At 45.9% G+C, this 21,033-nt stretch overlaps 1 protein-coding gene, 2 non-coding genes and 1 pseudogene across 3 annotated transcripts in view; 2 read left to right on the top strand and 2 right to left on the bottom strand.

The window, feature by feature from the left end:
* Positions 1-21,033, top strand: part of LOC146980516 (uncharacterized) — a 528,771-nt gene that overhangs the window by 342,983 nt on the left and 164,755 nt on the right. The gene's annotated exons all lie outside the window — the stretch shown is intronic.
* LOC146980609 (U6 spliceosomal RNA) lies at positions 12,984-13,080 on the bottom strand (annotated as a pseudogene).
* On the bottom strand, positions 20,267-20,369 carry LOC146980608 (U6 spliceosomal RNA). Its single transcript, XR_015036715.1, has one exon. It is a non-coding gene; the product is annotated as a U6 spliceosomal RNA (small nuclear RNA).
* On the top strand, positions 20,742-20,849 carry LOC146980607 (U6 spliceosomal RNA). Its single transcript, XR_015036703.1, has one exon. It is a non-coding gene; the product is annotated as a U6 spliceosomal RNA (small nuclear RNA).

Genomic DNA, 21,033 nt, shown 5'->3' with positions numbered 1-21,033 from the left:
GTCACACAACAATTAATTAATTGTGGCGCATCGCCACGGCAAAATAAAAGCCCCCACACACCTTCATATGTGATTACTGCACAGTTCTTCATAGTTCCTCCTCAGTAAAAACCAAACTTATCAACCAGCGCGTCCAGCGTTTATCATTAATAAAGTCTGGGGCGGCGCAACTCTCTCTCTCTCTCTCCCACACACACACACACGGGTCGCGTTATGACGGTAATAAACATATGCGCTAAATCGCGCTAATGTGTTCAAATCAGACCGTCCGTCCGTCCGGGAGGGGGGGGGGTGCAAAGTCCGTAGATGGAAACACACATGATTCGAATTTCTTTTAATGCACATTTCCCAGTAATTCGAATCACTTTGGATGGAAACATGGCTAGTGTGTGAAACATTTTCCTGTAAAGGTTTGAAATGTACAAATGTAGAAATCTTTCTTCTTACCATGTTTTTCCTTCCGCTGCCTCTTCCTGGGAGCAGTGGAGGTGGAAGGAGCAGTGGAGGTTGAAGGAGCAGTGGAGGTGGATGGAGCAGTGGAGGTGGATGGAGCAGTGGAGGTTGAAGAAGCAGTGGAGGTGGAAGGAGCAGTGGAGGTGGAAGGAGCAGTGGAGGTGGAAGGAGCCTGGTCCGGGAGTGCCCGGTGCTGGGAGGACGCTGGGAGGACGCTGCCCAGGGAGACGAGCTGCACAGTACAGCGGCGTACAGTGGACCGAGCAGGCGAGGGTCCAGAGGGGGGCGCTGTGGAGGAGCTGGAGGCAGCCTGGTCTGGCTCTACTGCAGGACACAGAGAGAGACAACAGTCATGTCAGTGGTGGAGCACCAAGACCTGGTGTGTGAAACATTTTCTGTAAAGGTTGAAATTGGGGCTGGGCGATATGACGATATTAGATGGTGAAGGATTAGAGCGTGTAGACGATCTGCCAAAGTGCAGAGATCGTAGGATCGTCTGGGGCTCATTCTATAAACTGCAGTTCTATGCTGCAAAGCGCAAACAAAGAACAATTACAAAGTTTGCTAAAAGAAATAACAGTTACTTTAGTTTGTATTTTTATTTGACCCTTTTCAATCAGCTATTTAGTGTTTTGATACTTAAAATCCTGTTAAAATGACTGTGTTGAATAAAACAAACAGTAATGTCTTCATCACAGCAGAGAAGCAACGTGAATTTCGTTGGAATTCTTTTTTTCAATGACAATAAAGACAATCTAGACAATCTAGATCTAGATTAATATTTTACTACCATGTTTATTGAAAGCTACCTTTTATGTTACAAGAGTGCACTTTATCAGAGTGTTGTTGTTTACCTTTTACTATGTTTATGTTGTTTGCACATGTTGGCAAAACTGCAACTATTTAGATTAAAATCTGTTCAATTGTCTGTTTTTCTTTTTTTAATTTAAAATCGTGATGAAATTGAAATTGTGACTTCATTTAAAAAAACCGTGATATGATATTTTTGCCATATGGCCCACCCCTAGTTGAAATGTAAAAATCTTTCTTCTTACCAGGTTCCTTCTGCTTCCTCTCGTTCCTCTCCAGTTTGACTCGTGTTGGTGAGGTGGAGGTGTAGGTGGTGGTGGTGGAGGAGGTGGAGGTGGAGGCAGCCTGGCCTGGCTCTACTGCAGGACACAGAGAGAGACAACAGTCATGTCAGTGGTGGAGCACCAAGAGTCAGTGTGTGAAACATTTTCTGTAAAGGTTGAAATTAGGGCTGGGCGATATGACGATATTAGATGGTGAAGGATTAGAGCGTGTAGACGATCTGCCAAAGTGCAGAGATCGTAGGATCGTCTGGGGCTCATTCTATAAACTGCAGTTCTATGCTGCAAAGCGCAAACAAAGGACATTTACAAAGTTTGCTAAAAGAGATAACAGTTACTTTAGTTTGTATTTTTATTTGACCCTTTTCAATCGGCTATTTAGTGTTTTGATACTTAAAATCCTGTTAAAATGACTGTGTTGAATAAAACAAACAGTAATGTCTTCATTAATATTTTACTTTCATGTTTATTGAAAGCTACACTTTATCAGAGTGTTGTTTACCTTTTACTATGTTTACGTTGTTTGCACATGTTGGCAAAACTGCAACTATTTAGATTAAAATCTGTTCAGAAAGGTTCTTTGGCCTAAATTGTCTGTTTTTCTTTTTTTCAATTCAATTTTAATTTATTTAAAAAGGGACAATGTACAGTTAAAACATAAATGTTGCCATTTGATGCACTAAACCAGAGTGTAGCTTTAAGCTAATTTGCATCTGTAGTCCCTTGGCAGGTCACAGAAATACAACACAGTAACAAGACAGATTAAACAGTATACAGGGATAAAACACCACAGCAACATGGCTACACACGTCTGCGTGCAACTCCCCCCCCTCCCTCCCTCATCCCACCTACGCCCACACACACACACACACAAAGAGAAGTCTAAGGACCAAATTAGTGGTTGCAGAGCTGAGCAGCTTTTAACAGATTTTTTAGGTTAGATTTGAAGACTCTGAGAGAGCTACTGCTCCTTACGGCGTCAGGTAAGGTATTCCACTGGTTTGTGGCTCTTACAGAAAAAGCAGATTGCCCCGCTACAGTGCGGCGAAATGGTATGGTACAATCTCGTATGGAGGATATTCTAGTGGATCTGATGGAATTTGACGAGCGAGCGTGGACAAAAACACATAATGGCTGTGGGGCCAAACCATTTAAAATTTTATAGACCATACACAAATTGGCGAATGACCTAAAATTCTCAAAGCTCAATAACTCATGTTTCTCAAGTATCCTACAATGATGATAACGAATTGGCTTTTTGTCCAGTGTTTTTAAAGTTTGTTTGTATAAAGACTCCAGAGGTCTCAGAGTAGATTCACCAGCCTGCCCCCAGCAGGTGATACAATATGACATGCGGGACAGGATCATGGCGTGCATAAATATCTTGGCTGCATCCAGAGAGAGACAATTTCTGATGTGTTTAAAACTAACTAAGTTGTATTTTATGGTTTTAAACATTTTTTTTTAACATGTTTCTTAAAATTTTAATTCAGATCCAGAAACACGCCAAGATATTTAAATTTTGATTTAAGATCGTGATGAAATTGAAATCGTGACTTCATTTAAAAAAAAACGTGATATGATATTTTTGCCATATCGCCCACCCCTAGTTGAAATGTAAAATTCTTTCTTCTTACCAGGTTCCTTCTGCTTCCTCTCATTCCTCTCCAGTTTGACTCGTGTTGGTGAGGTGGAGGTGGAGGTGTAGGTGGTGGTGGTGGTGGAGGAGGTGGTGGTGGAGGCAGCCTGGTCTGGCTCTACTGCAAGACACAGAGACAACAGTCATGTCAGCGTTGGAGCGTGTAGACGATCTGCCAAAGTGCAGAGATCGTAGGATCGTCTGGGGCTCATTCTATAAATTGCAGTTCTATGCTGCAAAGCGCAAACAAAGGACATTTACAAAGTTTGCTAAAAGAGAAAACAGTTACTTTATTTGCAGCTATTTAGTGTTTTGATACTTAAAATCCTGTTAAAATGACTATGTTGAATGAAACAAACAGTAATGTCTTCATTAATATTTTACTATCATGTTTATTGAAAGCTACCTTTTATGTTGCAAGAGTCCACTTTATCAGAGTGTTGTTGTTGTTTACCTTTTACTATGTTTATGTTGTTTGCACATGTTGGCAAAACTGCAACTATTTACAGGGATGCAAACGGCTCAGGACCAAAAAAGAGAGGAATTGTCTGGCGTGGGGGGGTGGGGGGTGGGGTGCTCACCATTAACAAATGATTACATTACAATATCATGGAAAAGTCAATTTCCAGTAGTTCAACCCCAACCAAGTATTGATTGATTGATTATAGATGGACATAGTTTTCAGAAGGCCAACATTTCTATATTAAAAATGCTTTAAAACTTAAATTTTGGAGATACTGAATTTTAGGTCTTCACTGATTGTTAGTCATTATTACTATTAAAATAAACTGAATAAATAAAGACATAGGATGTTTCATTCAGTGTGTAATGGACATATAGGCCTATATAATGTGTTAGTTTCACTTTAAACACATTCTACATCGCGGAGGCGACGTCTTTCCACTTAGAGCTTCGGCACAGCAACGTAGGGAACCGTGCATGTCCGCGGCGCACAGCTCCACGGACGGGAAGGGGGGAAAAACGGCATCGCCGTCGCACCGAATGCACGCGCCGCTTTGGGTAACGAGCGCGCACGTCGCGCGTCTACATCGGAGGTGAATAGGTAGGCTGTTATCAGTATAATCAGAGACCATGAATGAGTTCGCCTCAGTTTCACGTGATTGTCACTGTCAGCCTGTTAGAAAAACATTTTACTGCCCCCAGCTGAGACCCCCCCCCTCTCAAAACAAAAACTCTTCGGATCTGAACGATTCACACAAGTCACCTAATTGGTCATGAAAAAAGCGAGTTTCGCTTTTCGGCGCGCTGTTTGCATCCCTGTATTTAGATTAAAATCTGTTCAGAAAGGTTCTTTGGCCTGAATTGTCTGTTTTTCTTTTTTTAATTTAAGATCGTGATGAAATTGAAATCGTGACTTCATTTAAAAAACCGTGATATGATATTTTTGCCATATGGCCCACCCCTAGTTGAATTTTAAAAATCTTTCTTCTTACCAGGTTCCTTCTGCTTCCTCTCGTTCCTCTCCAGTTTGACTCGTGTTGGTGAGGTGGAGGTGGAGGTGTAGGTGGTGGTGGTGGTGGTGGAGGTGGAGGTGGAGGCAGCCTGGTCTGGCTCTACTGCAAGACACAGAGACTCAACTCAACTCAAAGTTTATTTCTATAGCACATTTAAAAACAACCTTAGTTGCCCAAAGTGCTGCACAACGTACAGGTGCTAGCAACAACAAAATCATCAAACATAGATTAACAGTAAAATAGGGCCGTAAAAACAGTTACTAAGATAAGATAAAACAATTAAAAGCTATACTAAAAGATAAACATAAAAGGTCAGGGTGTCAGGGTGTCAAGGTGAGTTGAAAGCCAGAGAAAAGAGGTGAGTCTTTAAAAGTGATTTAAAAAGCTCCAGAGTTTCAGCTGCTCTGATGTGGAGGGGTAAGGTGTTCCACAATTTTGGGGCCACAACAGAAAATGCTCTGTCACCCTTGCTCTTTAATTTAGATCTGGGGCAAACCAGCAGTAACAGTGTCCCATGACAACAGTCATGTCAGTGGTGGAGCACCAAGACCCGGTGTGTGAAACATTTTCTCTAAAGGTTGAAATGTAAAAATCTTTCTTCTTACCAGGTTCCTTCTGCTTCTGCTTCCTCTTGTTCCTCTCCAGTTTGACTCGTGTTGGTGACGAGGAGGTGGAGGAGGAGGGAGAGTAGAGGGAGTGAGAGCCGCTGGGGGAGCTGGAGGTGGAGGTGGAGGCAGCCTGGTCTGGCTCTACTGCAGGACACAGAGAGAGACAACAGTCATGTCAGCGTTGGAGCGCCAAGAGTCAGTGTGTGAAACATTTTCTGTAAAGGTTGAAATTAGGGCTGGGCGATATGACGATATTAGATGGTGAAGGATTAGAGCGTGTAGACGATCTGCCAAAGTGCAGAGATCGTAGGATCGTCTGGGGCTCATTCTATAAACTGCAGTTCTATGCTGCAAAGCGCAAACAAAGGACATTTACAAAGTTTGCTAAAAGAGATAACAGTTACTTTAGTTTGTATTTTTATTTGACCCTTTTCAATCAGCTTTTTAGTGTTTTGATACTTAAAATCCTGTTAAAATGACCGTGTTGAATAAAACAAACAGTAATGTCTTCATTAATATTTTACTTTCATGTTTATTGAAAGCTACACTTTATCAGAGTGTTGTTGTTTACCTTTTACTATGTTTACGTTGTTTGCACGTGTTGGCAAAATTGCAACTATTTAGATTAAAATCTGTTCAGAAAGGTTCTTTGGCCTGAATTGTCTGTTTTTCTTTTTTTAATTTAAGATCGTGATGAAATTGAAATCGTGACTTCATTTAAAAAACCGTGATAGTGATATGGTATTTTTGCCATATCGCCCAGCCCTAGTTGAAATGTAAAAATCTTTCTTCTTACCAGGTTCCTTCTGCTTCCTCTCGTTCCTCTCCAGTTTGACTCGTGTTGGTGAGGTGGAGGTAGAGGTGTAGGTGGTGGTGGTGGAGGTGGAGGTGTAGGTGGTGGTGGTGGAGGAGGTGGAGGTGGAGGTGGTGGTGGTGGTGGTGGAGGTGGACTTGGAGGCAGCCTGGTCTGGCTCTACTGCAAGACACAGAGACAACAGTCATGTCAGCGTTGGAGCGCCAAGACCTGGTGTGTGAAACATTTTCTGTAAAGGTTGAAATGTAAAAATCTTTCTTCTTACCAGGTTCCTTCTTCTTCTGCTTCCTCTTGTTCCTCTCCAGTTTGACTCGTGTTGGTGACGAGGAGGTGGAGGAGGAGGGGGTTGAGGAGGGAGAGTAGAGGGAGTGAGAGCCGCTGGGGGAGCTGGAGCTGGAGCTGGAGGTGAAGGTGGAGGTGAAGGTGGGGCTGGAGGACGTGGAGGCAGCCTGGTCTGGCTCTACTGCAAGACACAGAGACAACAGTCATATCAGTGGTGGAGAAAAGAAAGTCAGTGTGAAACATTTTCCCTTGTTTTTCCTTGTAAAGGTGTAAAATATAAAACTTTTTTTCTTACCAGGCATCATCTCCTCCGTATCACCCTCTGTCTCTGTTTTGTAGCTCTCCATCCTGCAAAGAGAGGTTGGAAAATCAGTAGTAGAGTAGAAATGAAAGAAAAGGCCACAAAGTCTCACAAAACAACAGTCATGAAAAAAAACACTTACTTGTAAGCTATATCTCCTCTTTCTCTCTCTGCAGCAGCTGTGTGTGGTTGTGGGACAGTTCACACAGATACTTTACAGGTGACCAGGTCCCACCCCCAACAACTGTTGGCCAATCAGCTCTCCCGGGAACAGGCAGAGGGTCGTCATGTACAAAGGGCCTCTGATGTTCCCCTTAAGTTTCTTGATGACTCTGGAGATCCTAGGTGTGTCTGAAGTTCCTTTTGGCACCTTTACACAGGGGGGAGCAGGAGGAGGCCATGACCTGACCTGATCAGATCTGTCAGCTGTCACTTGCATGAGGTAAATGATCAGATCTGCTGAGAAAACATCCATCCCAAAGTTCAAGAACACGGAACACCTCGCTGCAGCTATGACTGGTGGTGACGTGTTGATCCAAACTGGAGGTCCCTGGTCATGGTGGTTTTTGTTGTCCAGAGAGACATTCGAGTTGCCCAGAGAGACATTTGAGTTGCCCAGAGAGACATTCGCCTTCTGCAAGTAGCGATAGAAAGATTTAACCCTGACCCTGAATGACATCCCTGTCTCTAGCCAGAGTCCAATTTTTTGAGCTCCCTGCAGATGTGGCAGGACGCTGAGCTGCAGCTATGACTGCTGGTGACAGCTGGTGACAGCTGCATTACCAGTTTTTGTAGTTTGTATATAGTTAGTTGACTATAACTATGACTGTAACTTTTGAGATTTTTTCGGACATCCTGACAGGAGAGAGTTGCAGTAGTCCAGCCTAGTAGTGATGATGAGTGATTTTTGGGTTTGTTTGTTGTCTGTTTCTGTTTTTTGCTGCTTGCAAAACAAATTGCCCCCAGGGGATAATAAAGATATCTTTGACTTTGACTTTGAATGCATGCATGAGATGATCAGAGGGAGGTGGTCGGATTCAGGGAGGTGATCAGAGGGAGGTTGTCGGATTTGACCTGTCAGCTGTCACTTTTGATGGAGGGAGGCGATCAGAGGGAGGTGATCGGAGGGAGGTGGTCGGATTCAGGGAGGTGGTCGGATTCAGGGAGGTGATCGAAGGGAGGTGGTCGGATTTGACCTGTCAGCTGTCAGTTGCGATCCCATCTTCCTGATCCAAGATGGAGATGAAGACAGTCATGTCAGTGTGAAACATTTTTATTAAAAAAAGGGGTCAAAAATGTCTGAAAAGTTTTCTTACTGATCATCCTCTTTCTTTTCCACCCCCAGCTGGTCAGTCTTTGGTCTAATGTTTTTCTGCCTCCATCCTGCAAAGAAAGAGAGGAAGAATGAGAAGAGTAGAAGTGAAAGAAGAATGAACGAAAGCAATCAGGGAGTTCAGTTTCCCACATTATACGGATGAAGCAGCCCTCACCTGTAGCACATGTCTCTGTCTGTCATGTGTCTTCACAGGTGACTGGGTGACACCTCTCAAGCACTCTCAGCCAATCAGCTGTCAGGCAGTGGGAGGAAAGAGACAGTACAACTGTAAAAAAGTCGGACACTCCCAGTTACATGGAGTAACTTTCTGTGCATCCACTCGTGTGGCTGGAGGAGCAGCGGCAGGCACATCAAGTGTCCTTAAACGTGTTTTGGGGTTTTTTGTTTTGCAGTGTTCAGTGTGAATTGTATTTTAATACTTGTGTGAACAATTTTCTATTAAAAACTACCTTATTCTTATTTACACTGTCATGTGCTTATTGTTGCTTTAACAGCATCTCACACTTGGTACCTGGATTGGTTCCTGGGGGGTGGGGGTGCCGGGGGGAGTTAGAGGCAGAGCTGTCCATCTCCTGGGTCGTTAGGGTTACGGGGGCTCCTCCATTCAGGCAGCAGGGTCTGGGTCTATTCATATTACAAAGATGTGTCAGGGTGATCAGCTGGGATGAATGGGTCATTAACAGTGAAGAATGCAAGCCCCCCCACCCCCCCACTCCCCAAGTGACGTGTGTCACTCTGAACTCACCATGTGACAAAGCCAAAGCTGATTGGCTGCCTGTCACTGGTCTGTGACAGGCTGGTGGGTCACATGACTGTGGAGGTGTCAGGCTGTTCGACCTGTCACAGTGTGTTGATCTGCTGTTCCTGTCGGCTGTCACTGGGGGGAGGAGAGGAGGATGATGGTGATGATGAAGGATCATCTCTGTTCATGTTCACGAGTGGTGGAGGAGATGATGATGGTGATGGTGGTGGTGGGAGGAGGTTCTCTCTCCCTCTGGTGGTGGTGGTGGGTTACCTGGGTTACCTGGGTTACCTGAGCTTGCAGGTGGATCGGGGAGAGGGGGGCTCACTTACCGGAGGGTTTCTGGAGTTCTTCTTTCTGGGGGGGCAGGCTGTGGAGTAAGAGGTGGAAAAGGTCATCAGAAAGAAAGTCTTAAGTCTGAATCATGTAACTACCATGGAGAGAGACGACGTCACTGTGGAAAACGAGAAGGAGACAAACCTGTGAAGCAGCCGCTGCTCTCTTCATCTGCAGCCGCTCCTCCACCGATCTGCCTCCAACCTTGGCGCAGTAGTGCCCGGGCTGGCTGGAGGGGCTCTGCTGCTGTTTCTTCCTCCGTGGCCGGTGGCAGGGCTACGGTCAGCGGCACCGCCGCTATGGCCTGACTGATGGAAACACATGACAGATATCAGACTGTGGACACGCTGCTCTTCTGTGGGACCGTCAGAGAGTTGGTGTCAAACACACGGCTCTTACCACTGCAGGAGGGTCCGCTGGTTCACCTCAAACAGCTGGATGGGTGCGACTGCCAGGAGGTCTCTGCAGGTGTAGATGTTGTCTCTGATGACAGTGCAGTCCCTCCTGACAGCCGACCAGCGACTCACGTGGACCCCCACGATGGAACGGCCCTCGCTGTGGATCCGGCACAGCCCCAGGAAGATGGCATCCATCAGCCTGGTGGCGTCCGGGGACTGTGCCGCCCCCGCGCCTTTACCCAGGAACAAACTGCACACAGAGAGAGAGGCAATGAGGCTCTGTGGTCCACGCCCCAGTCACATCACATCCACAGCAAAGCAGTTTGACTTGACTCACCGCGTCACGCTCTCAGTGCCAGCTGCTGAGGTGTGGGGCCGCCTGGTCTTAAATCGGCCCCGCACGAGACGGTCCTGGTGGCGCGGGGGGAAGGAGACAGCCGCCTTGTCCCTGTCAGACAGCTTTGTCCACTGGGCGGCCATCTCCCTCACTTGAAGCTGCGTCACGTAGGCCTGGTGACTGCAAGTTTATTTGTCATCTGCACAGCAAGAGAGAGACAGACACACACACACATTATGTAAGATGTGTAAATATAAACACACACGTAGGCTGCAACAACGACACAGATCACAGCTCACCTTCTTTGTTGAGTCCATCTTAAGGATGGATCCGAAGATGGACGTGACCCTGGCCTTCGTCTCCTGCAGGCGCGTGCAGGCCTCCCTCACGTAGACGGACAGAAGCCAGGACACACAGGGAACCGGGTGCATCAGCGGGACCACCACCGCCTGCTGAGGCGCCGCCACACCTGGAACCCCAAACTTGCGTAGCACGGAAAGGTAGCTCGTCGACCGCGACATCCACTCTGTGGTGTGCTGCTCCATCAGAGTCGCATGGAGGCGGGAGGCACTGTTCCCCAAAGTGCGCTCCCTCATGTGCCCGATCACTCTTATCACACGACAACCTGAGGAAGAGGACGACAGAGAAGAGCAGGACAGCAGGGGGATGAGAATAAGTGTCAGTCAGTCAGGGCAGATCAAAGTGTTTGTGTGAAGTAAAAGGTCTGGTGCTTACCTGTACGTGAGGACAGCTGGAAATTTGGCCTGGTGTGCCGGGTCCAGCTGTCTTAGCGGCGGCGGCGGCCTCTCGGTCCCGGCCCAGCACATATGCCTGCAGGCTGCGGAGTCTGGTTCCTGGCACCACAGACATGGTCCTCACCCACTGCACATAGCTACAGAGCGACACGGGGGCAAGGCAGTCAGCCGACTGATCAACACACACACACAACAGTGACTGGATACTCACGTCCGACTCTCCCTGCTGGCAGCTTCGTAGAGGGACTTAAAGGTCTCCTTGGGGTGAGCCCCAAACCCCACCGGCTGCTGGTCCATGCCCCTCACCGGCCGATTCAGCTGAACCACTGCCACCACCTGGAGAGTAGAAGTAGGAAAGTAATGTATTCATCCAGGGCATTTCAAGTCGTCCAGCAGCTAACAACAACACATGACATGACATTAAAAAGAAAGGTATGATGAAATCCTCACTTCAGGGAACAGCTGAGGGCAGGCGTGGAGGGCAGCCTGGCCGCTTCAGGCCAAGGATGGAGGGTCAGGTCGGAGGCCACCGACGCCACCGTGGCCTGGCGGCGGAAAATCGGACGGTAATCCATCCTAAAAAAAAAGAGTGAGAGCTGAAAAACAACATGACAGAGGGGGCCAGCATCCTTTAAGAACAGTCGGTGGCTCCAAGCAGATTAAACACTGTGACAGCACTGCCTTTAATCTGCGTCTGCTTTGTGAAACCTGTCATGCACACTGTGTTGGGACAGTAACTGTCATGAACTCCAGAGCGCAGAACTGGTGGGCACAAATGCACAACACAGTAGGTTCAGACAAAAAGGCAGGTTTATTACCAGGCAGGGTTCGATACACGGGCAGGCAGTCAGATAGGCAGAGGTTTCCAAAATCGAGAGGCAAAAGGCAGGTCAAAGGGGCAAGCAAGGTCATACACAAAACAGGCTATGGCTTGGACTATGATATAAGCTGGGACGAGCACTGTGAGGTACAACAAACTGGCAACTAGACTGTGAGACACACAAGGTAAAGTACAAGAGGTAATGGGGGAAGATGGGAAACAGGTGGGGAGAACAATCAGGGAGCAGGTGTGACGGGACGGGGGAAGGGCGTGCAGGAAGTAACTCTACAACAGAGACAGAGGGTTAGTGATTTCAAAATAAAACAGGAAAGACAAGACATAAACATGAAATGTGCAAAAGCAAACAGAAACTTGACAGACATGACAGTAACTTCTTCATATGTGAGTGACAACCATCAACTACAATAATTCTAACTGTTACTGTACATGAATAACAACAGAAGCAACGTTTAAAAGAAAAAAAAAGGCTAATCCATAAATAAATATCAAATGTGCTGCATCACACCAGAAGCAACCCTAAGCATGTCGAATACAATGTAAACATGTAGAGAGTGATGCGTTACTCGACGTTTTGTGTAACCTTAAGCGTTTGAACAGAGGGTTAAATAACTTTCAGCACAAGTGACAGTGGCGTTGGTGGGGGGATGGGTGACTACACAACCTGTGTGTCTCTGCTTGGTGAAACCTGTCATGCACACGGTGTTGGGACAGTAACTTCTTCATATGTGACTGACAACCACGAAGTACAATACTTACTGTACATACTTACTGTTACTGTAGGCTACATGAATAACAACAAAAGCAACGATGAAAAAAAAACACGTCAAATCCAACGTCAATATATCAAATGTGCTGCATCACAACAGAAGCAACGTCAAACGTGTCAAAAGTGCCGCATTACTCGACGTTTGGTGTAAAGTTACACGACGTTTGGTGTAAAGTTACACGACGTTTGGTGTAAAGTTACGCGACGTTTGGTGTAAAGTTACACGACGTTTGGTGTAAAGTTACATGACGTTTGCACAGAGGGTAAAATGACTTGGAGCGAGCTCTAGCCTAGCTATCACCGCACCGTTGGCCCCGAGTCCAACACGATGAAAATACTCACTCGGTATTACCAAAGTCCTTCTAGGCATACATATAGAACGTCTCTGGTATTATATCTGAATTACTTCAACGTTGTCGACCAAGACCCCGCTAACTACAATGAGGAACGCTTCACGTGAAGCGTTCCTCATTTTTGTTTATTTTATGAGAAACGCTTCACAAATTTGAAATTCGTTAAGCATTCCTCATCCTGAGGATGACACGCAAATTCGTGAAGCGTTCCTCATTTTCGTTTATCTGCGTGAGTTGTATTGTTAATTTACAGTTATGTACAGTTTAAAAAAAAAACAAAAACGTCAAAAATCTTTGAAAATCGGCTCTGGCCCGATTTCGACCAAACTTCTGCGTTGGGCTGCAGTAGCGGAGCTCCGCCACAGGGGGCGCAGTGGGCTGGGAGGGAGGCAGCAGCCAGAGCTGCTCTGATGGAGTCTCAAACTGTACATAGCAACAAAATTGAGACAAATACACAAAAATGAAGAACGCTTCACGAATTTGCGTGTCATCCGAGGCACCAGCACAATCTTCTCTGTATCGTTCCAATTTTAATGAAATGTGTTTTTCCACAATAACATGTTGTGAAAATGTGAAAATGTTTTTACATAAGCCGTGTTTCCACTGCAGGAGTTCCTGGTAAAGGGAGGGGGTAGGAACTTCTACAGGAACCGTCCTCTCACTCGGCCCTCTCAATAGCCGTGTTTCCACTGCAGAGTCGGACCCCTCGGCGACGTCATGAGTTTCGATTGCCGCGTAATCGTTGTGCGACAGTTTCGACCGTGACGTCACCCAGGCAGGTCACTAAAACCGTAACAACAACACGACCAACAACACAACAACAGCGAAGAAGGATGGAAGGAGCTGAGGCGGTAGCCGCGTTTCTGGTTTGTGTGTTTGTGCACATGGCGATTGATGGCATGAACAAGAGGAGAAGGCGTCTCAAAGAGGATTTGGAGAAGGCTGAGAGAGCAAGGGAGGAAACGAGACAAAAGATACTGTGAAAATTGCTTTGTTGGAGCATTCCTTGGCTGAGGATGCATATCAGCGTCGCACACGAAGACGAATGGTAAGATACTTTTGTTTAATTCAAAACCAAGCGCATGTTTGAACTTGTTGTGATATTTACTCCAAAATCGTATATTGCTATAATGTTTGGGATATTGACATTTGCCTTAGACATATGATAAGCACGTGACAAACAGATTAATAATGAAGCATGTAATCAACTTTTCTATAATTGGTCTAATTACTGTGTTTTGCTCTTACAGCCCAGAGAATGACATATGACAAGGGAAGTAGCAGTCACACACAGGGACTGAGTGCACTGGTTGTTGGATAAACAATTGGGATATCTGGGACTGATTGAATGATCCAAAATTATAATCACAACTCAAGTTCCTTTCACAAATGAACAGTTGTGCACTTTGCCTAAATGATGAGCAGTGGAAGTTGATTCATTGCACAAATTCCTTATAATCTTAAATACATAACAAGTAGCCTACTAATACAAGTTCATACAGCAAAAGTGGCCAAAAGTGCAACAGGTGAAAATGAATTACGGTAGGCTAAATATAAAAACATTATGCAGTCTGCTGCTTCAATAAATTGCTGATAACAATGTTCACATGAGGTGTATAAATTATTTGGAAGGTGGTTGCTCACAGTCACTGTCACTCAATTTTATTCTTATTTTCTTACCTCAACCAATATTTAGACCAATATATTAACATTTTATAAAAAATAAAAATAAATCTATATGCCATTTTTGCTCCACTGCTTTTTATGAGAAGCCAGTGATGTATAGCTACTAGTGGTCATAGAAAATATCATAGATGGACACAGATTTGTAAATGTATTTAGTTTGTTTAGTCTGTTTTGTCTTCCTACCTAACTGTGATAGTCAGCTGACGAATGCATAGGGTTGTGTGTCTTGTCCTTTTCTCTGTCTGTTTCTTTGCTTGATAGGAGCTATCAGCAGTTGACCGGGACAAGGCGTGAAAGTGGAATTAAACACTGCAGGATGGCGTGTTGGACTCCAGCCAATGAGAATGCACATTGCATCAATTACATCACATCTTGCATTTGTGTAATCAGTAACTATAAAGCCGGACAGGGACAGGAGACAGCATCAGACTTCGTGAACTGATGCTGCTGCGGCATGTTGGTCAGGGAAACTTAGTCTGGTCCGGAGCTCTGTACACAATCTCTTTTCCTAGGTGATTTTTTTATAAATAAATTTTGGAAAATTTTGTAATTGAACGTCTCCTGTGTACTTCACCAAACGAACACGCGAGTTCAAGTTTTAGAACTCTTCAAACTACAGTCGTGTTTTTACTTTAGTTTCAATCATTAACTTTCATGCAATTTACCGTGTTACAGATGCTTTTCCAACGCGCGCGACGTGCCGCTCCTATTGTTTGGGCTCACAAGAGAAGTGACGAATGGTGGAAAGTTGTGGTGCCGACCTTCTCTGATGACCAGTGGTTGCAGAACTTTAGGATGTCACGGGAAACCTTCCGGTACTTGTGTGAACGCGTGCAACCAGCGATGGAAAAGCAGGACACGAATTTTCGCCTCTGTGTGCCCCTCCAGCAAAGAGTTGCTATAGCAGTGTGGAAGCTGGCAACAAATGCAGAATACAGGAGCATCTCCCACCTGTTTGGAGTCAGCCGCGCAACTGCCTGCAAGTGTGTGAAGGCCTTTTGTTCAGCTGTAGAGAATATACTGTGGCCTGAAGTTATCCAGTTTCCAGATGCAGCTACACTTCAAGAAATGGCACATTATTTTGAAAATAGATGGGGTCTGCCACAATGTGTCGGTGCCATAGACGGATCACACATCCCCATCTTAGCACCACAGGAGTACCACACAGAGTACTTTAACCGAAAAGGCTGGTATTCTATTGTCCTGCAGGCTGTGGTGGATGGCAAAGGACTCTTTTGGAATGTTTTTGCAGGGCTCCCTGGCAGCATGCACGACGCCAGAGTTATGCGCAGGTCTGGACTCTGGAATATGCTGGACACTGAAGGCAGGTTCTCAGGACAAACACGTGCTGTTGAGGGACATGACTTGGGCTACTATATACTGGGTGATGCTGCATATCCTCAGACCAGCTGGCTCATGAAACCCTTCATGGACAATGGCCGCCTCACAGCAGAACAGACAAACTACAACGTCAGAGTTAGCAGGGCTAGAGTGGTGGTGGAAAATAGAGGCTGGAATCGGGCCGGGTACCCGCCCGGGTCGGGCAGCCCGCCCGGGTAACGGGCCGGGCCGGGCCGAGTTTTTAATGAATTAATTCGGGCTCGGGTCGGGTCGGGTCGGGCTGCACGGTGCGGACTGTGATGAGAAGCTACTGGAAAATACTGACGTTGTGTTACGCCGGGAGAGGAGACTCCTCCTCATGAGTGCTCATTAGGCACACTTCATGAAACGGTACCGAATCCGATCACAGCGGTTATAATATTCTCAGGTATCGAGTCTCTCTCTCTCTCTCACGCTGTCATTCATTCATATTTCAGCACTGACAGCGGACAGCGGCGCTTGGTCATATTCAGCACTAAGACAGCAGTTCACTCTTCACCGATAAATCCATGGCACTGTAGTTATGAGGCAGAAAGAGATATAATAATACGTGTGACCCCAGACTCCCAGTGGTATGGTGTGTTTTAGACCCACACCTCTGTGCTTCTGTGCGTCGCTGCCAGACACAGAAGCATGCGTATAACACACATTTTGACTATGCTGTTTACTGTAGGCTATTTAATTTATTTTTTGTTAATTGAAAGAGTGTGTGATTGAGAACCACCACGGTCTGCTTCCCGTTCACGCATCGCCTCCTTCGGATGCTGAGACATTGTGTTTATTAGTTGTCTGCATTATGTTTTTGCTCCTCATGTTCCTACACTAGACACAATGTGCTGTTGGCTATATATATCATTATATTTGCTTTCTGTTTAAAAGGTAGCCTACAAACGTAAGCAAGTATTCACCCATCTTGTAACCGGGTAGTTATGTCTCCAGTCTGATGTTGAGTGGACGAGCGCACAGCTGATGTGCTTCCACAGACGCGCGGATTCAGTGTGGACAGAGGGCGTCAGATGTGACTGTCGGACGCTCGCTCGCGTCGCATCAGGAGAAGCTCATTGAAAATAACATGAATTTTGCATAATAATATTTCGGGTATCAGGCCGGGTCGGGCCTGGTTTTTAATTAATTAATTCGGGCTCGGGTCGGGTCGGGTCTGAAAGTCTCGGGCTCGGGCCGGGCACGGGCTTAATTTCCAGGCCCGATCCACCCTCTAGTGGAAAATGCTTTTGGACGGCTAAAGGGCAGGTGGCGCTGCCTTCTCAAAAGAAATGACTGTAACACAGACTTGGTCAAATCAATGGTGATCACATGTTGTGTGCTCCACAATCTGTGTGAGAGCCATGGTGAGGAGTTCAGAGAGGAATGGGCAAATCCTGTTCACCTCAACCTCAACCAGCCTGATGCACCGCTCCCTGATGGGTTAGATACAGGTGTAGCAGCTCGTGCTGCTCTTATGCGCCACCTCAACAACCCTTAGAGTTGTACAGCTTTACTGTTGTGTACTATTAAAACAATGTAAACTACACTGAGCACCAAGAATACAAATGACTGTACAAAACGTTTTTTTTTAAAATTGTGTTATACTTTGCTTTAATGCATGTTTATATTTGCCTTGCATGTGCATGTAATACATCTTTTATGGTTTCTCTTTTGTAAATACACACACGAAAACCAACTGCTGGCATTCAAACTTGTTTTATTTTAAAACACAGCAATAAAAATATGCAAACTTTATACAATGGGGGACAACAAAACGTGCAGAGGAGTATAAAGTGCAGAAATATCAGAATAAAATAAAAGTCTTTAGTCCAGAGGAGGGGGTTCAGGCTGGGACCGTGTTTTGAATATGGACCCAAACATGGCCAGAAGCCCTTGCTGAAACACAGCCATTTGCCTTCTTGATTCCTCAGCGTCCTGCCTCCGCAGCATGTATTCCCTCTCCCGTGCAGCAGCAGTCCGCTCCTCATGTTCTGCGAGTTGTTGGAAGAGGAGTTCGCGTTGCTCTCTGGCATCCCTCCTGTTGTCCTCCTCCATCTCCCTCAGGGCATCTAAATCGAAGTCCCTTTTTCTCTTTCCTGTAGAAAAATAGAATAGAAAACATAATTAGATTGGTGCCACTCTTATCATAACACATACGTTTAATTCAATTTGTGTATAGCTTTTTTGTTGAATCTGTTGGTAAGTGTTTACAACAATATCCAAAACGTGGAAATGAAAACCAAAGTAGGATTATTATTAGGAGTATTTCAACAGGTGTATCAGATCACACTGTGCTAAATAACCTGTAACTTTATACTTACTGATGCTTTTGGATGCTCCAGAATGACGAGGGGTGCTGCAGGAGGGTGGCTCCATAAACGAAACCTGTGTGGTCTCCAAGTGTTGTGCTAAAACACAAAAGCATGACACACATGAGAAACGTGCATAGTTTTCAGCACAAACACACAAGCAAGCAGGCTAACGTTAGCATCCTTAGCTACGCTACCGAGCAGAAAAATCTGTCAGTGTCATCAGAATCAAAACATGTGGTCATGCTGTCATTACCTGTAGATAAAGGCTCATCGGGACTCATCGACGACTCGCCGTCCTCCGGAGCTTCACTAGAGGACGTAGTCTGCTGAGACTGTGGGGCTGAGTCCTTTGTTGCTGGGTTTGCGGTGTACGACGGTCGGTGTCCCAGGATGGCGTCTAGCTGACCATACCATTTATTTATTTTTCGGTCGGAACCGCTCCGGTTGTTGTGGTCTTTGGTTACACCCCGCCTTTCCGAAGCCCCGCCTTTCCGACAATAGACTTCCATTCATCGTAATAGCGGGGTTTTCTATTTTTTCTAAAGACCCCGCTACTCCGAAAAGGCTATTGGGGGAAACCCCCAGTGCACAGTGCGCATTGATCCTTTTTTCCTTTTTGGGGTCAAACGGATCATGTGCATAATTAACTGCAAAACAAGCAAATACTTCATATTAATGACATAATGTTCATTATGCTTAGCCTGTCTAGCCTCTACCTGGTCTTTTTACTAAACTTAACCAACTCCTTTCTTCATTGCCTAAGCCTAACCAAAGCATCTCCCTCAGTCAGCTGTCAGCACGAGCGGCGGCTGCAGCAGCCTCGCGCCCCTGTGAGCTCAAGCCGGGTTCAGCCGCGCTCGAGCGGCGCAGCGGGGGAGAAATAAAGTGTATTCCTTTTACTGTGTGGGAGATCTCCAACAACGGAGTCGGGGAGAAAGCAAGTGGGACAGATCTGCCCAGTCCCTGAGCAGCGCACGTTTCACAGACAAGCCACAAAGCAGAATGTAAACAACATCACGCGGTTCAGCACCTTCGACATTGGACAGCTGCGGGGGGACTGTGTCGGAACAGCGGTGTTTCGAAGTGGGGGTATTTCGGAGCAGCGGGGTGTCGAAATGGAGGGGTGTCGGAATGGAGAGCTGTCCCCGTGGTCTTTCAGTTTCTTGTAATCCTGCTTGAGTTTTTTTAACTTTTCACGGCATTGTTTTGCGGTATGATGGATCCCCAGTGTGTTGAGGTGCGCTGATATGTCCTGATAAATTTTTTCATTTCGCCGCGATGATTCAAACCCTCTCTGAATCTCCTCGGTGCCGTAGACTGCAATCAGTGCCTGCACCTCGTCGTCGGTCCATTTGTCGTACATCTTCTGTTTTCTTGTTGTTTACAGCGGTGTCTGCTAGGCTAATGCTCCCCTTCTGCTGGATTTTAAAAATGCCGGTTGTTTTGGTGCTTTCTGATGGCTTCAGAGAGCCTGCTCTAGCTTTAGCCAATCAGCGCCGGGTTAACCTCGAGCCCCACCCAGCAGCTTTTCAGGGCCGAACGGAGTACCTATACCCTGGAGTAGGTACTCCGTTGGCCCCCGTAAAAGTTCCTGTAAATGGCCCTGTGGGGGAGGTTCCTGCAGTGGAAACATGCACCAACGGGGCTGGCCCCGTAAAATTACCCCGAAGTTCCTGCAGTGGAAACGCGGCTATAATAACAAGATTGACTTTTGTTTATTTTATGAGAAACACTTCACGAATTTGAAATTCGTAAAGCATTCCTCATCCTGAGGATGACAAGCAAAAAAAGACCTCCTCCGGGGAGACGGATCCTGATTGTCCTGTGGGGTTACTTTTGGCCACATTCTGGTGAATTTGCTAAACTTGTTAACAAGTCAAACTGCCAGAATATCACCATTGTAAATGTATGTGTAGATTAAAAATGGAAACTCGCGTTTTTGTAGCCAAAAGGCCTGTCTTTTCAGGCCAGGAGCGCTGGGGGCCGCACCGGTGGCAGGGGGTCGGGCCTCCTGACTGGGTATTAAAAGGGGGCCATCACACATGAGTTGTTGTGCTTGCTTCGGCAAGTGCATATAATAAATTGAAATCGATACAGAGAAGATTTGACATGCAAAATTCGTGAAGTGTTCTTCATTTTCGTTTATCTGCGTGAGTTGTATTGTTAATTTACAGTTATGTACAGTTTAAAAAAAAAAAAAAACGTCAAAAATCTTTGAAAATCGGCTCTGGCCCGATTTCGACCAAACTTCTGCGTTGGGCTGCAGTAGCGGAGCTCCGCCACAGGGGGCGCAGTGGGCTGGGAGGGAGGCAGCAGCCAGAGCTGCTCTGATGGAGTCTCAAACTGTACATAGCAACAAAATTGAGGCAAATACACAAAAATGAGGAACGCTTCACGAATTTGCCTTTCATCCGAGGCACCAGCACAATCTTCTCTGTATCGTTCCAATTTCATGAAATGTGTTTTTCCACAATAACATGTTGTGAAAATGTGAAAATGTTTGATTTTTGGTCAAAAAAAACTTTTCAGACACCCGCGAACATTAAAAATCTTTGAAAAGATTCACGTGAAGCGTTCCTCATTTTTGTTTATTTTATGAGAAACGCTTCACGAATTTGAAATTCGTTAAGCATTCCTCATCCTGAGGATGACACGCAAATTCGTGAAGCGTTCCTCATTTTTGTTTATACTATGAGAAACGCTTTTTTTGTGTAGATTAAAAATGAAAACTCACGTTTTTGTAGCCAAAAGGCCTGTCTATTCAGGCCAGGAGCGCTGGGGGGCGCACCGGTGGCAGGGGGTTGGGCCTCCTGACTGGGTATTAAAAGGGGGCCATCACACATGAGTCATTGTGCTTGCTTCGGCAAGTGCATACACTAAATTGGAATCGATACAGAGAAGATTAGCATGGCCCCTGCGCAAGGATGACACGCAAATTCGTGAAGCGTTTCCACATTTTGATCTGCCGGCCTTGTTGTGGTGCGGTTGTGTGCCTGTTGCATTTGTCTGGAATCACTGGTGTTGCTCGGTAGATTTGTCAAGGCATAGTCCAGAGTGGCGCATTGCCCGTGTGCCTGCCTCAGACAGTAGGTGGGTTTGGGCACCTTCACTGCCGTCCAAAAGCAGCGCAGCACACAGCCTTT

This window comes from Trachurus japonicus, chromosome 9 (assembly GCF_045865225.1).
Source record: "Trachurus japonicus isolate A0001 chromosome 9, Traja_1.0".
Lineage (NCBI taxonomy): Eukaryota > Metazoa > Chordata > Actinopteri > Carangiformes > Carangidae > Trachurus > Trachurus japonicus.
This window is presented reverse-complemented; position numbering and strand designations above follow the sequence as displayed.